We start from the raw sequence: 16,016 nt of genomic DNA on the forward strand, positions 1-16,016 counted from the left end.
AAGAACTAGGGAGATAGAACTCCCTCAATGGGAAGGGGATGGAGATGGAGGGAGGAGGGAAGTGAATGGAGGGAAAGGGAATGGAAAAAGGAAGTGAAATGTGCTGTGTGTACGTACCAACTCCACACAAGCAATGTAAACCTTATGTACTATAGAAATTTACTAATAAAAAAGCACTTCAGGGCCAGGGATTTAGCTCAATGGTTCCGGCACCTGCCTCGCAAGCGGAAGGATCCAAATTCGATCCCCAGTATCAAAGACGGAAAAAAAAAAAAAAAACTTCATTACTGAAATCTAGCCCAATTCAAACTGACTTGAACAACAACAAAAATATGGATGTGGACTTACTTGCTCAGATATCTATTAAGTCATGGTGAAAGCTTCAGGCACAGAGGGATCTAGGGCAGTGATGGTGAACCTTTTAGAGGTGGAGTGCCCAAACTACAGCCCCAAACCCATTTATTTATCGCAAAGTGCCAGCACTGCAATTAAACCTGTGTACTGAGGTTTTAGTGTAAAAAAACAACTCATACATTTGGCTTGTGTGCCAGCAGAGAAGCCTCTGTGTGTCTGCTGTGGCATGCATGCCATTGGTTCACCACCACTGATCTACGGACTCAATTGATGTCCTCAGTAGCTGTCTGCTGTTCTCCTCTCAGCTCTGATTCCCTGCATGTCTCCATGCTGATGCACTGCCTTCCCACAAGGAGACAGAAGGGCCACTGGCACCACCAGCCAGGCTGGGTACTGAGCCTGCTTTATGGCAGTCACGGATCAAGGGGAGGAGTGGGTAAGAAATATGCTGTGTGTCCATCTTCTCATGTGCCCATTCCTGGAGTCAACCCTCAAGGACTGAGAAAAGAGAAACAATAGTTCTTCCAGGCAAAACCGAGATACTGTTACTAGAGGAAGAAAGAATGGACTCTAGGCAGGAAGCTGCAGTAGACAGGTGCTCCCGTTTTCAATGGAATAACTCTGGGGAGAGACTTGACTAATCTAGACCTTCATCTCATACTAGAACTGTAATGTTCTCCAGAAAGCCCCCTGCAGGAGCCCTTTTGGATTCCACCCATAGGCAGGACTTGGGCAGAAAGCTTCAAATCTGCAGGGGCCTCCTAGGATGTGGACATTTCAGTGGACTTCAAGGCATTAAAAAGGGGGATTTTTGCATCCAACACAGAGCCTGAGGGACCAAAGAGTCTTCAGAAAACAAACTCAAAAGTCAGTGGAAAACCAGGACTAAAACCCACACTGCCTGACTCTCGGGTGTTTGCTAGAAATTGTGAGCTACAGAAAAGCATTCAAAGTCAGGCACAGCTCCTTGAAGAAAAAAATCTCCTCCCCTTTTCCACCCCTTTACAATTTTTCTTCTCAGAAGTCAGTTATTTAAAATACTTTGAAGTAGAATGTAGGACAGTAGTTTAGAGCAGAGAAGTGTTTGATTTTGAGCTGAACAAATCTACAGTAAACCTGAGGCTCCCCCCACTTAAGCCATAACCTCTCTGAGCTTCTGCTTTCTCACTCATAAACAGACAGAAGTATCTCCTTCATTGTGGCATTAAGGATTAAGTACCCCCAAAGACTAGCATTTTACTTGCCTACAACAGCACACAAGTATGGCCACAAATGTCACTGAAGCTTACCCACTTGGGAAGATGCTACTGAAGTATGGGACAAGGCTGCTGTCTCTCCATGACCTTCCATAAAACTCTCCAAGCGCCATTTTCTCTCCCCATTATTTACTAACTCAGTCCCAAATTTAAAGGGAATGGAAGAGGGATGAGGACAAGTCTAGAAAATCTAATGAAAAGCTGTCCTTAATTTTCCTATACAGCTGGACAAGATTCTGTATTGAGGCTAGGAGAAATGAAGCATGTTTTCTGTCAGACAAAAGGGGCACATTGCAAATCTCACCAGTCTTAAAGTTGTTTTTAAAATGAATCACTAACTAGAACACTGATCAAAGGAAATTGGGATTCAGAGCAATTGAAACTCTCTTGCATTGTTGATGTGATGCAAAATGGAACAGCCACTTTGGGAAACAGTTTGGCAGCTTCACAGAAGATAAAGCATATCCTTACCATACAACCCAACAATCCCATACCTCCTAGGCATTCACCCTGGAGAGAAAAAAAAATTACGTTCACACAGAAATCATATGGGAATGTGCAGCCACTGTAGACATAATCTCCAAACACTAGAAACAGCCCAAGTGTCCTTCAATTAAAAAGATTAAGAAAACTCATATATGCATACAATTATTACTTAGCAGAAAACATTAACAAGCTATCGATACACACAACACCATAATTTACATTGCTACCACATCACCCCTGACAGGATGTGAAAAGGAAGCTACTTCATCTCTACAGTATTCTTTCTTCCAGACTCACAACCTAGGCCAGAACTGAGAATAATCAAACCAACCCAAATTGATAAGCATTCTACAAATTATCTGACCAGTGCTATTTCAAAACTACCAACATCACGAAAGAGAGGAGACTGAGAAACCACCACAGAGGGGAAAAACTTAAGGAGCCATGTTGACTATATGCCATGTGGGATCCTGCATTGTGTCCTGAAGCAGAAAAAGGACATTATATGGGAAATTGGTGAAATCCAAATGAAGCTGATAATGTGGTTAATAGTACTGCACCACCACAATGTTGATGTCTTAATTTCAGCAAATGTTCTGTAGCTACATAAGGTGTCAACAAGATGGGAAGCCAGGAAAAGGGCATATCAGAGCTTTGTATTATCTTTGTAACTTTTCTCTAAATCTAAAACTACTCCAAAGTTGTTTTTCCAGGGTTTCCTTCTGTGTGGTTCTATTTGCATGACATTTTCTAAGAGGCAAACTTATGAGAACAAACACCTGATGTGTTTGCCAGGGGCTAAGATTGGAGGGGGTTGAATCCAAAGAGACACAGAAAAAGGTAGGAGTGATGGAACTCTTCTGGAATTGACCATGTTGATGGTTACATGACTGAATACATTTGTCAAAATTCATACAGCTGTACACTAAAAAGTGTGAATTGTACCATATGTAAATTATGACTCCATAAGTAAGTACTGTATGAACTCTAAAAAAATAAATTAAATTGGATTTTGGATCCTCCACAAATAGACACCAGCACTTACAGGAGAAAGAACAACTCCTTAGATGTCACCCAAAGCAGAGACTCTGCCTGGCATGTAGATTAGGGCATTGGGTATGCCTTCTGCTGTTAGAAAGGTCATGCTGTTCACGGTGGTGTCCTCTGCAGATGTCCACCTGCCTCCATCTAGGTGTAAGTCAGGACAGGTAAAGTTGTGCTTTAGTATCAATCTAATCCCATGGAACACATGAGCTTCTCACTCACTGCACCAAGGAAAGGCAAAGCTGGGGTAGAGGGCACATTTTGGCTGCTCTGTGCTGTCCACGGAATGGCACATTTCTCTTCCATTACCCAGAAATGGTCACGTGGCCCTGCTCAACTACTAAGGGCTGCCAAATGGGACAGGGCTGATGGAATATTGCTTTTAAAAGGGACTTGGTCTTTAAGACTGATTTTCAAAATCTTGAAATAGTGAAGTCTGTTCATTTTAAAGAAAAGAAGGAAATACATGTGTGTGTTGCTTAGAGGAGGGTTTCGTGTTGTTTTGCTTTTTGGCATTGTGGTTTTAGTATACCAAGGTCTTGTAACATTGGCCATTCTGTCTTCCTATAGGAGAGTGGCAAAATTCCATGAGAAGGCACTGTTATAGACCTGATTACAAGATGCCAGCCTTACTTATGTCTCTACTTTAAAGCATTACTGGTTCCTATTCTGCTAGAAAACACATACAGTAATCTTAGGCTGGTAAGTCATCCTCTGAGCCACAAGGAAGACCTCCTAGTTTCAGATGGCCAGCTCAGGAAACCAGTGTGGTAGGCTTGCCAGAGTAACTTCACCCAGAGAGAGTTAGAGCTTATCAGATTCTCCTTCCTTTGATTCTAAGCTGGTGATCAAATGAAGTAATATATTAGATATAAAAGAAATGGCCAAAATTAATAGAAACAATTCACAATTACTATAAAGCACTAGGAGCCTTGAACAGACATGATGAACTAGCAGAACAGGAGGTACTGAAAATATGCACAGTGAATGGTGAGAAGGCTGGGAATGGCTGGACTATAGAATCAGATTGAGTTGCTGAGTCACCTTGAGGAACTCATGGCACAGAAATACTGCTGTGGAAGATCAGATAGGAAGACTGAGGCCTGATTGGTCTCCTCGGTGAAAACTAAGAAGAAAGAGGGCATGCAAGTGTGAGGACACGCTGCAGGGAAAAGTTAAAACACCAGAGATCCAGTTGTTTATTCAGACAAGTACTAGGGAGGGTGGGAGACAGATGAATCTTGTGTAAGTATAATTGCTTGTGCCTGTGTCTGAGTGAATAAGGCCAAGGTGTGCCAGTCACTTGGGGCTCTATGTTAAAGGGAGACAAGAGCCCCCGGGCTTCCATATTTTAACCCAATTCTGTGTCTCTTTACTTTTCATCCTTGTCACCCTTTGGTCAGGTTTGAGCTTGTAGGCTGTTCCTGCATCCTGCTGCTCATCTAAGCTTCTTAGATCAATGGCACCCCTGTGCACTCCCCTCTGAAAATAGGATCTTTACTTTAACAAAAATAAACATCTATGTTTTCCTCCTGATCTTTGGTGGTAAAATGACTTGAAGGCCCTGCCTCAGTGTGTGAAAATGCTTGCTCTAGATTTCACAAGTACTTGGCTGTAGCCATTGAATAAATGTTCTTTCTCATAGAGGAAAGAATTAAATTTAATCCAGTTCTGGAGCCCCTCAGGCTTTTTCAATCTCTTCTTCTTTTATTCTCCCTTGCCTGATATTCTTAGAACATTTTTGTAAAGTGGCTGGGCCTATTGGGATTCCCCTTTCTCTGCTGCTGGATATATCCCCTGAGGACATACTCAGTGTTGGATAATCACTGCCCTCAGTAGCAGGACTAGGAGAGAAGAGCAACTTCTTCATGTTGGGAGTGAATCAAAAGTGCTCAGACAAACTATGAAACCACAGAGAGGCCTACCTACATGTACCCAATGCAAGTCAGTGAGGACACTATTAATTTTAGAAATTCCTCACTGGAGGAGGTTGGACTATACATCAACTCTCTGGAGCTTCCTTCTTCAGCATGTTGCAGGGAATTCTTTTACTGATTTTGGTCTGAGATATCTTCTTGCTAATGTAGCTGGCCCTGAACTATTGTACCCCTAGGGCCTATTCAATATTTAGATGATTCTCCTCTTTCTCCACCACCAGCACAAACAGAAGGCATTTTCAGGACTGATGATACTTGACAGTTCAGCATTCTGTTATGATTTATACATAAATGTCCTCTCAAAAGGCTCACATTTGGAGGTGGAGTCTGGTGGGAGTGTCACTCAGGGCATGACTTGGAAGGGAGTATTCTCATCCCCAGTTCCTTCCTTCTCTCTCTCCTTCCTCAATGCCATAGTTGAGCAGCTTCCTTCCACCAGGCTCTCCTGACATCCTCTTCTGCCATCCAATTTCTGCCTTGGAGCCAGCCAACCATACACTGGAACTATATGACAAAATAAACCTCTTTTCCTTTAAATTGCTTGTGTTATATTCTGTCCCAGTTACAAGAAAATTGAACAAGATAGAAAATTGGTAACAGAAGTGGGGTTGTTGCTATAATTGCACCTAAGTGGATTGGAAGACTTTGGAAATGGTTTGTGGGAGAAGTTTGGAAAGTTTTGGAGATGAGGGCTAGAGAAGCCCTAGAATGTTAACAGAAGTGGTTGATGCAGGATACTGGTCAGAGCTCCAAAAACCAGAATGCTGATAGGAATGGTAAACAGTAAAGACCTGGGTAAGGGGATTTCAGTTGGGAACAAGAACTGCATTGGCAGTTGGACTAGAGGCCATGTGTGTTACACTCTGGCAGAAAATTTGTCTTCATTTTGCCCATGTCCTGAGACTACAGGAGACTGAGATTTAGGACAATGGACTAATTAATCTAGTAGAGGAAACTCAAAGCAGCCCAAAGTTCAGGCTGTGGCATGGGCACTGTTGGCCGGTTTTAGCCAGATCTATAGTGAGAATCAGGAGCAAAAAGTAGAAGTGAATAATTTGAAAAGTTTGCAGTTTCACCAGAAAGGAAGTGCCTGCAAAATTGGGACAAAGGAGAGCATGGTTGCTGAAAAGATTACCATTAAAAAGAATACAAGTACTTTGTACAGGGATGAGAAGAAAGAATTGTAAATCTTTCATTTGAGAAGAGAGTCCCTGGGATTCCTGCTCATTCAAGGCTGTCGTGGAAAGTATATACCCATGTTCAGCCATTCAGGCACTCAGAGGCCACTGCAACCATCATGCAAGTGGGCCATGCTGCTACTTTTCTTCAAGCTGGCAACAGACCTTGGCATCATCTACATGGTGCTGGTTTGCAGGGATGCAGAATGCAAGAATTATGGGGTCATGGAGGCTTGTACTCATATTTTGAAAGAAGGCTTCAGAGGCCAGGGAAAAATTTATGACAAGGCCGCAGTCCCTGCCAGGAGCCCATAAAAAGGCAGTTTATGAAGCTGTTGGAATGAAACCAAAAGTATAGTGGAGACCCCAGGAAGCTGGAGATGCCAAAACTTGAATCATCTGAAGGAAAGCCATGGTCTGTGAGCAGAGCCAAACCAAGAGAGAAGCCATGTGGGATACAACCACCCATGCTGGAGGGGTGGGCCTGCCCAAGCCCTTTGGAGTTTGGATTTCACCACAACCTGTTCCAGTTTAGGATATGAAGCTATAGGATTTAATGTTTGCATTGCTGTGTTTCAGTCTTGCTTTGGCCCAATTTCTATCTCGTTCCCTATTCCTCCCTTTTGGAATGGGAATATTTACTTTGTGTCATTGTATATTGGTAGTATTTAATTTTTTTTTTAAATTTTTACAGAGGCATAGCTGAGTTACCATTGAGTCTCAGCTAAAAATTTCCTTTAAGTCTCAGAGTAGACTTTGGGTTTGGATTTTTCAGCAATGCTGCAACAGTTAGGATTTTGTTGATTTTTAGAGCTGGACTTGAGCCTTTGGGGGGCAGAAGCTGAATTTTTAGATCTAAATGCTCCCTCCAGATCTCCCATCCAAAGATGGGGCCTGGTCACAAAGGATGGGTTGTTGAGGTGTGGCTTTGAAGGTATATTTTTGTCTGTGGCTCCCCCTTTCTCTCTGCTTCCTGGCCATCATGATGCAAGTAGTTTTCCTCCAAGCTAGGTCCTTCTACCATGATGTTTCTGCATTTGAGCTTGCCAACAAGGGACTGAAACTTCCCAGACTGTGAGCCAAAAGAAGACTCTCCTTTAATTTGTGACTGTTAGGTATATTGTCCCAGCAATGAGAAAGCTAAGACACCCTTGCTTCCATTCTTTTCCAGCAATTCGTATCTCTTTCTAATGGCTGAGCTACAAACTCTTTGAACCCTGTTTTAAGTCTATTCTGAGTCTGGGGATTTATGAACCCCTTAGATTTGTACATCCACTGAGATCATATGTATGTTTTAGTGAAAATGTACCTATGTGGATTTTCAACCTGAGGAAATACTGCTTCCATAAATTCCTGAAGGGATCGATGACAATAAAAGTCAGAAACATCATGCTCATCTTGTGCATCATACCAATACAGAAGACACTGGAGTGTTTGGAACTTCCTATGAGCACTTATGGCCCTTATCATCTATGAGTAACAAGCTGAGTGCTTCTGCTCCCCTTTCCCAAAAGAGAAGCCCTTACTTTCTGTACCTTTTCCTCTTTCCTTATGCTTAAAGTCTGAGATGGCCATGCATGGACCTCAGTAGTAAAACTGAGGAGTATTTTTACCCTGCCAATAGGAGCTGCCATCCTGGGTGAGCTGTGACTTTGGCTCCAGCTGGAAAGGACGAAACTAGCAGGGAGAGAGAAAATCCAGTCCTCACACTGCCCTGAGCTCTGGCCACCTGTAGTTTGCCACCCATCTGTTTCCTGCCCGCAAGACCAGCCCAAGGGAAGCCCTTGCTTCTCAGTCTTAGGCTTAAATGATGAGCCTGTGGTGAGAAGCCCAGAGCCAAGCAGGCTAGGTTTTCTGTCTTATAAGTCAGGTCCACAATTAAAGAGAAATCACTTTGAAAAAATAGAGAAGTTGGCCCAGGTTGAAGTCTCAAGCGTTCTGGGCTCCTGGGCTTGTTTTCCGGGTGTGAGCCGGGTGAAGAGAGCCAGGCACTGAGGATACAAAGGTAGTGGTGAAGAAGTTCTGCTGGACATTCATGTTTGCACAGGCTGGCCCCTTCCCATGAGCAGCCAGGTGGTGGGGTGCCTGACTGAACTGCTGAGACCAAAGAAAGAAGCAAAGGATGTGCAGTGGACAGCAAGGCAGGAATTTTGCTACACATCTACCAGGTGAGTGATCTTTTTTTTTTTTTTGGTACTGGAGATCGAACTCTGGTCCTTGTGCTTGCCCAGCAGTTGGCAAAACCACTGAGCTAAATCCCCGGCCCCAGGTGAATGCTCTTGATGTATTAACCATGGTCATGTGTTTATTCCCTTAACTTTTGCTGATCCTACAGACTATGGGGAAAAAATGGCTAGTGTCTATAGTCACTCTGTGCCAGGCACCACATTATACATATGCACACATACCTGTTTTATCATCCTCCTTATGGTACAGGGATATTGTATGTGTAGAATTTTTAAAATCGCAATATACTTCACATGCTACAGAATTTGCCCTTCTAAGTGTATGAGTCAATGCTTTTTAATTACACAAGGTTATGAACCCATCACCATTAGCTAATTCCAGAACATTGTTATTTTTTTTTAATTAAATTCTTGTATTGGTACATTGTAGGTATACAACACAATTACATTTCTCACTGGGAATTGTACCTTCACATAACGCATCTTGGTTCTTATTTTTTTCCCCATTCCTATCCCTCCCTTCACCCCCTCCATCCTTCCCTATTTACAAAGACTTTATTTCCATTTTTTCCATTTCTCATCATTTTTCCTTTCCCTTCTTTCCTTTCCCCTGCCCCTCCCACTACCCCTACCCCTTTGGACCATTTCTTCCTATTTTACATTATCAGTTATTCATTCTAATCATTGGTACATTTTAGGTATACAATATAATGACATTCATAATCGGAAATTTGCACCTTTACATAGTCTCTCTTGGTTCTTATTTTTCACCCTTGCCCAGCCCTCCCTTCAACCCCTCCATTCCTACCTATTTACAAAGATTTTGTTCCTATTTTTCCATTTTCTCATATTAATCCCATTCCCTTCTGTCCTTTCCCCTAGCCCTCCCACTTCCTTCCCCTTTGCCCCTTTTCTTCCTATTTCACATTACCTATTATACATTTTAGTCCTTATGTACACTTTCAGTTTCTCACACCAGAGATACTATTCGGAATTTATTCATATGTGCCCTATTTATTTCACTTAAGAGTATTACCTCAATGTGCATCCACTTAGTTATAAATGTCTCTAATTTCTCATTTTTTATGGCTGAGTAGTACTCCATTTTATTAAAAAACCACATTTTCTTTATCCAGTCTCCAGTTGATGAGCATTTGTGCTGTTTCCAAGTTTTAGCTATTACAAACTGTGCTGCTATGAACATGGGCGCACATGTATCACTGTGGTATGATACTTTTAATTCTTTGGGGAAGATCCCCAGCAGTGGAATAGCGGGGTCAAATGGGACTTCCAGACCTAGTTGCTTGAGGTATCTCCATACTGATTTCCACAGTGGTTGCACCAGTCTACACTCGCACCAGCAGTGGAGCAGGGTTCCTCTTTCCCCACAGCCCCACCAGCATTTGTTATTGGTTGATTTCATGATAGCAGCCATTCTTTCTGGAGTGAGGTGGAATCTCAGCGTTGTTTTCATTTGCATTTCTCGAATGACCAGTGATGTTGAACATTTTTTCATGTATTTATTTGCTATTTCTACTTCTTTGCCTGAGAAATGTCTGTTCATTTCAGATCCCCATTTTTGGATTGGGTCTTTATATTTGAGAGGTCTGATCTTTTTCTGTTCTTTATAGATTTGAGATAGTAGACCTTTGTCTGAAGAAGAACAGGTGAAAATTTTTTCCCACGTTGTGGGTTGTCTCTTCACACTGCTGGTGGTTTCTCTTGCTGTGCAGAAGCCTTTTAATAAGAAGAGATCCCATTTGTTGATTGCTTGTGCTAGTTCACGGGCAACTGAGGTTTTGTTCATAAAATCTTTTCCTACACTGATGTCTTCAAGGGTTCTACCTAACCTCTGTTCCAACTGGTTCAGACTTTCTATTTTAATATTTAGATCTTTAATCCATTTTGATTTTAGTTTAGTGCATGGTGAAAGATGTAGGTCTAGTTTTAACCTTTGACAAGTTGAAGCCCAATTTTTCCAGCACCATTTATTAAAGAGGCTATCTCTCCTCCAGTGAGGGTGTTTGGCTCCTTTGTCGAAGATGAGATGGCTGAGTGTGTCTGGCATTGTTTCTGCATCTTCTAATCTGTTCCACAGGTCCTCAGGTCTGTTTCTTTGCCATTACCATGCTGTTTTTATCACAGTAGCTTTGTAGTATAGTTGCAGATTGTGGATTATGATACCCCCTGCCATGTTTCTCTTGCCTAGAATTGCTTTTGCTATTCTGGGTCTCTTCTTGCTCCAAATGAATTTTTGGATTGTTTTCTCGAGGTCTATGAAGTATGCTGCTGGGATCTCAATTGGAATTGCATTAAATCTATATAGCAGTTTTGGAAGTTTGGCCATTTTCACTATATTAATCCTTCCTATCCAGGAGCAGAGGATGTCTGTCCATTTTCTGATATCATCTTCAATCTCTCTTTTCAGAGTGTCATAGTTTTCAGAGAAGAGGTCTTTGATTTCTTTTGTTAGGTTGATTCCTAGGTATTTCAGTTTTTTGGATGCTATTATGAAAGGAATTATTTGCCCTATTTCTCTCTCAGTGAGTCTGTCATTCGTGTAGAGGAAAGCTCTTGATTTTTGTGTGTTGACCTTGTAACCAGCTACTTGACTGAATTTGGTTATTAAGTCTAGAAGAGTTTTGGTGGAGTTCTTGGGGTCTTCTATATAGAGTATCATGTCATCTGCAAATAACGACAAATGGCCAAACTTCCAAAACTGCTATATAGATTTAATGTCATTCCAATTGAGATCCCAGAAGCATACTTCACGGACCTTGAGAAAACAATCCAAAAATTCATTTGGAGCAAGAAGAGACCCAGAATAGCAAAAGCAATTCTAGGTAACAGAGACATGGCAGGGGGTATCACAATCCCCAACCTGCAACTATATTACAAAGCTACTGTGATAAAAACAGCATGGTACTGGCAAACAAACAGACCTGAGGACCAGTGGAACAGATTCGAAGATGCAGAAACAATGCCAGACACACTCAACCATCTCATCTTTGATAAAGGAGCCAAACACCCTCACTGGAGGAGAGATAGCCTCTTTAATAAATGGTGCTGGAAAAATTGGGCTTCAACTTGTCAAAGGTTAAAACTAGACCTATATCTCTCACCATGCACTAAACTAAAATCAAAATGGATTAAAGATATAAATATTAAAACAGAAATGCTGAACCGGCTGAAAGAGAGGTTAGGTAGAACTGTTGAAGACATTGGTGTAGGAAAAGACTTTATCAACACAAACTCAGTTGCCTGTGAACTAGCACAAATAATCAACAAGTGAGATCTCTTCTTATTACAAAGCTTCTGCACAGCAAGAGAAACCACCTGCAGTGTGAAGAGACAACCCACAATGTGGGAAAAAGTTTTCATCTGCTCTTCCTCAGACAAAGGTCTACTATCTCGAATCTATTAAGAACTTAAAAAAATCAGACCTCTCAAATTTAAAGACCCAATCCGAAAATGGGCATCTGAAATGAACAGACATTTCTCATGCAAAGAAGTAGAAATAGCAAACAAATACATGAAAAAGTGTTCAACATCACTGGTCATTCAAGAGATGCAAATGAAAACAATGCTGAGATTCCACCTCACTCCAAAAAGAATGGCTGCTATCATGAAATCAACCAAAAACAAATGCTGGTGGGGCTGTGGGGAAAGAGGAACCCTGCTCCACTGCTGGTGTGAGTGTAGACTGGTGCAACCACTGTGGAAATCAGTATGGAGATACCTCAAGCAACTAGGTCTGGAAGTCCCATTTCACCCTGCTATTCCACTGCTGGGGATCTTCCCCCAAGAATTCAAAGAATCATACCACAGTGATATATGTGCACCCATGTTCATAGCAACACAATTTGTGATAGCTAAAACTTGGAAACAGCCCAAATGCCCATCAATTGGAGAGTGGATAAAGAATATGTGGGTTTTTTGTAAAATGGAGTACTACTCAGCCATAAAAAATGAGAAATTAGAGACATTTATAGCTAAATGGATGTACATTGAGGCCATACTCTTAAGTGAAATAGATAGGACACACATGTATAAATACCAAATAGTTTCTCCAGTGTGAGAAACTGAAAGTGTACATAAGGACTAAAATGTATAATAGGTAATGTGAAATAGGAAGAAAAGGGGCAAAGGGGAAGGAAGTGGGAGGGGCAGGGTAAAGGAAAGAAGGGAATGGGATTAATATGAGAAAATGGAAAAATAGGAACAAAATCTTTGTAAATAGGGAGGAATGGAGGGGTTGAAGGGAGGGCTGGACAAGGGTGAAAAATAAGAACCAAGAGAGATTATGTAAAGGTGCAAATTTCCAATGATGAATGTCATTATATTGTATACCTAAAATATACCAATGATTAGAATAGATAATCGATAATGCAAAATAGGAAGAAAAGGTCCAAAGGGGTAGGGGTAGTGGGAGGAGCAGGGAAAAGAAAGAAGGAAAAGGAAAAATGCTGAGAAATGGAAAAAATGGAAATAAAGTCTTTGTAAATAGGGAAGGGTGGAGGGGGTGAAGGGAGGGCTAGGAATGGGGAAAAAATAAGAACCAAGATGCATCATGTAAAGGTACAAGTCCCCAATGAGAAATGTAATTGTGTTGTATACCTAAAATGTACCAATAAAAAAATTGAAGAAAAAACAAATGGAAACACATCCCCTGTTCCTGGATAGGAAGAACCAATATAGGGAAAATGGCCACACTTCCAAAACTGCTATACAGATTCAATGCAATCCCCATTGAAATCCCAACAGCATATTTCACAGAACTAGAGAAAACAATCCAAAAGTTCATCAGAAACTAGAAGAGTCATAGAATAGCAAAAGTAATTCTAGGCAACAGAGTCATGGCGGGGGGTATCACAATTCTCAACTTGAAACTGTACTACAAAGCCACTGTGATAAAAACAGCATGGCACTGGCAAAGAAACAGACCTGAGGATCAGTGGAATAGATTAGAAGATGCAAAAACAACTCCAGACATACTCAGCTACCTCATCTTTGACAAAGGAGCCAACCATCCTCACTGGAGGAAAGATAGCCTATTTAATAAATGGTGTTGGAAAAACTGGATTTCAACTTGCCAAAGATTAAAAGTAGATCCCTAAGTTTCACCATGCTCTGAACTAAAATCCAAGCGGATTAAAGATCTAAATATTAAAACACAAACACTAAACTTGTGGAAGATAAGTTAGGTAGAACTCTCAAAGACATTGACATAGGAAAGGACTTTATGAACAAATCCTCAGTAGCACGGGAACTAGCACAAAGAATCAACATCTGGGATCTCATCTTATTAAAAAGCCTCTGCAGTGCAAGAGAAACCACCAACAGAGCTAAGAGACAACCTACAATGTGGGAAAAAAATTTTACCATCTGTTCCTCAGACAAAGGTCTACTATCTAGTACATATAAAGAATTTTAAAAACTCAGACCCCCCAAATATAAAGACCCAATTCAAAAATGGGCATCTGAAGTGTACAGACATTTTTCAGACAAAGAAGTAAAAGCAGCAAATAAACAAATGAAAAAAATGTTCAACATCACTGGTCATTCGAGAGATGCAGATGAAAATAACGCTGAGATTCCACCTCACCCCAGAAAGAATGGCTGCTATCATGAAATTAACCAATAACAAATGCTGGCAGGGCTGTGGGGAGAAAGGAACCCTTCTTCATTGTTGGTGGGAGTTCAGACTGGTGCAACCACTGTGGAAATCTATATGGAGATACCTCAAACAACTAGGATTGGCAGTCCCATTTGACCCAGCTATCCCCCTGCTGGGTATATTCCCAAAGGAATTAAAAGTATCATACCACAGTGATATTTGCGCACCCATATTTATAGCGGCACAGTTAGTAATACCTAAAACTTGCAAGCAGCCCAATTGCCCATCAACTGGTGACTGGATAAAGAGGATGTCAGTTTTTTTTTTTTCTTTTTTTAATAAAATGGAGTTCTACTCAGCCATAAAGAATGAGAAACTAGAGACATTTATAGGTAAGTGGATGCACACTGAGGCCATATTCTTAAATGAAATAAATAGGACACACATGTGTAAATACTGAATAGTTTCTCTGGTGTGAAAAACTAAAAGTGTAAATAAGAATCAAAATGTGTAATTGATATTGTGAAATAGGAAGAAAATGTTTAAAGGAATGAGGGAAGTGGGAGGGGAACGGGGAAGGAAAGAAGGGAAAAGAAAAAATATGAGAAAAGGAAAAACATGGAAACAAAGTCTTTGCAAATAGGGAAGGGTGGGGGGTGAAGGGAGGGCAGGGGAATGGGGAAAAAATAAGAACCAGATACATGATGTAAAGGTCAAGATCACAATGATGAATGTAACTGTATTGTATACCTAAAATGTACCAATTAACTAAATGGAAAAAAATATCAGTAGGATTATATAGTACGTGGTCTTTTTTGACTGGCCTTTTTCACTTAATCTAATGTCTTAAGGCTCATTCATGTAGCATGTATCAGCAATTCATTTCTTCTTATTGCTGAAAAATACTCAATTATATGTCTATGACACACTTTATACAATCATCAAGTGATGTACATTTAGATTGTTTCTACTTTTGAAGTATCATGTTTAAAACTGTTATGAACATTGTTTTACAAATTTTTGTATGAATATATGTTTGTATTTTCTTTTATATATACATCGAATGGAATTGCTGAGTTATCTGGCAAGTCTTATGTTTAAACTTTTAAGGAATTGCCAGACTGTTTACCAAGTGACTACATCATGTTACACACCCACTAACAGTGAATGAGGACTTTTGATTTCTTCCCATTGTCACCAACACTCGTAATTATCTGACTTTTTAATTATGGCCATCCTAGTCAGTGTGGAGTGGATTTAGTTTGGATTTCCCTGATGGAAGTAGCTATTTACTATAGACTGAATTGTATACCTCTCAAAATACATATGTTGGAAACCTAATCCCCAAGTACATTGTATTTGGAAATAAGGCCTTTGGGGGGGTAATTAAGGGAAAACGAGATCATATAAAAAGACACAAAAGTGCTTGTTCACTCTCTCAGAGGAAAAGTCCTGTGCAAACCAGAAATAAAGCCCTCACCAGGAAAAAAAAAAAACAACAAAAACAAAACAAAAATACCTTGCTGGACCTTGATCTAGGACTTTCAGCTCTAGAACTGAGACATAAATTTCTTTTATTTGAGCCACCTCTATCTGGGGTATTTTGTATGGGAGACTAAGATAGAATGACCATTTCTACAAATAAGGACTTCCGGGGTAACAGGATCTTGCCTCTGCTTTGTCTTACGTCAGTATCTGGCAAATTTCTTTTATGTCACCCTGCTACTGGCTTCTATTATATGAGAGTGACCTGATTCTACCAGATGTGACCTGCTAGCTAGCCAAAATCATAAATAACACACTGCAAAGACTTGGTTCAGTAATTAAGGGGCAGAAATTTGCCAAGAAGGAAATAAATAACTATCTGAATCCCCAAGTTGCTGTCTGGTCCTTTGGCTTATGTCACCTACAGATTTAAAAACTAATGAGTGATCCAAGAGCTTTACACTAGTGATCTT

This window comes from Heterocephalus glaber, unplaced genomic scaffold, assembly GCF_053883595.1.
Source record: "Heterocephalus glaber isolate CG9 unplaced genomic scaffold, H.glaber_assembly_v1.0 deba00000546, whole genome shotgun sequence".
NCBI lineage: Eukaryota > Metazoa > Chordata > Mammalia > Rodentia > Bathyergidae > Heterocephalus > Heterocephalus glaber.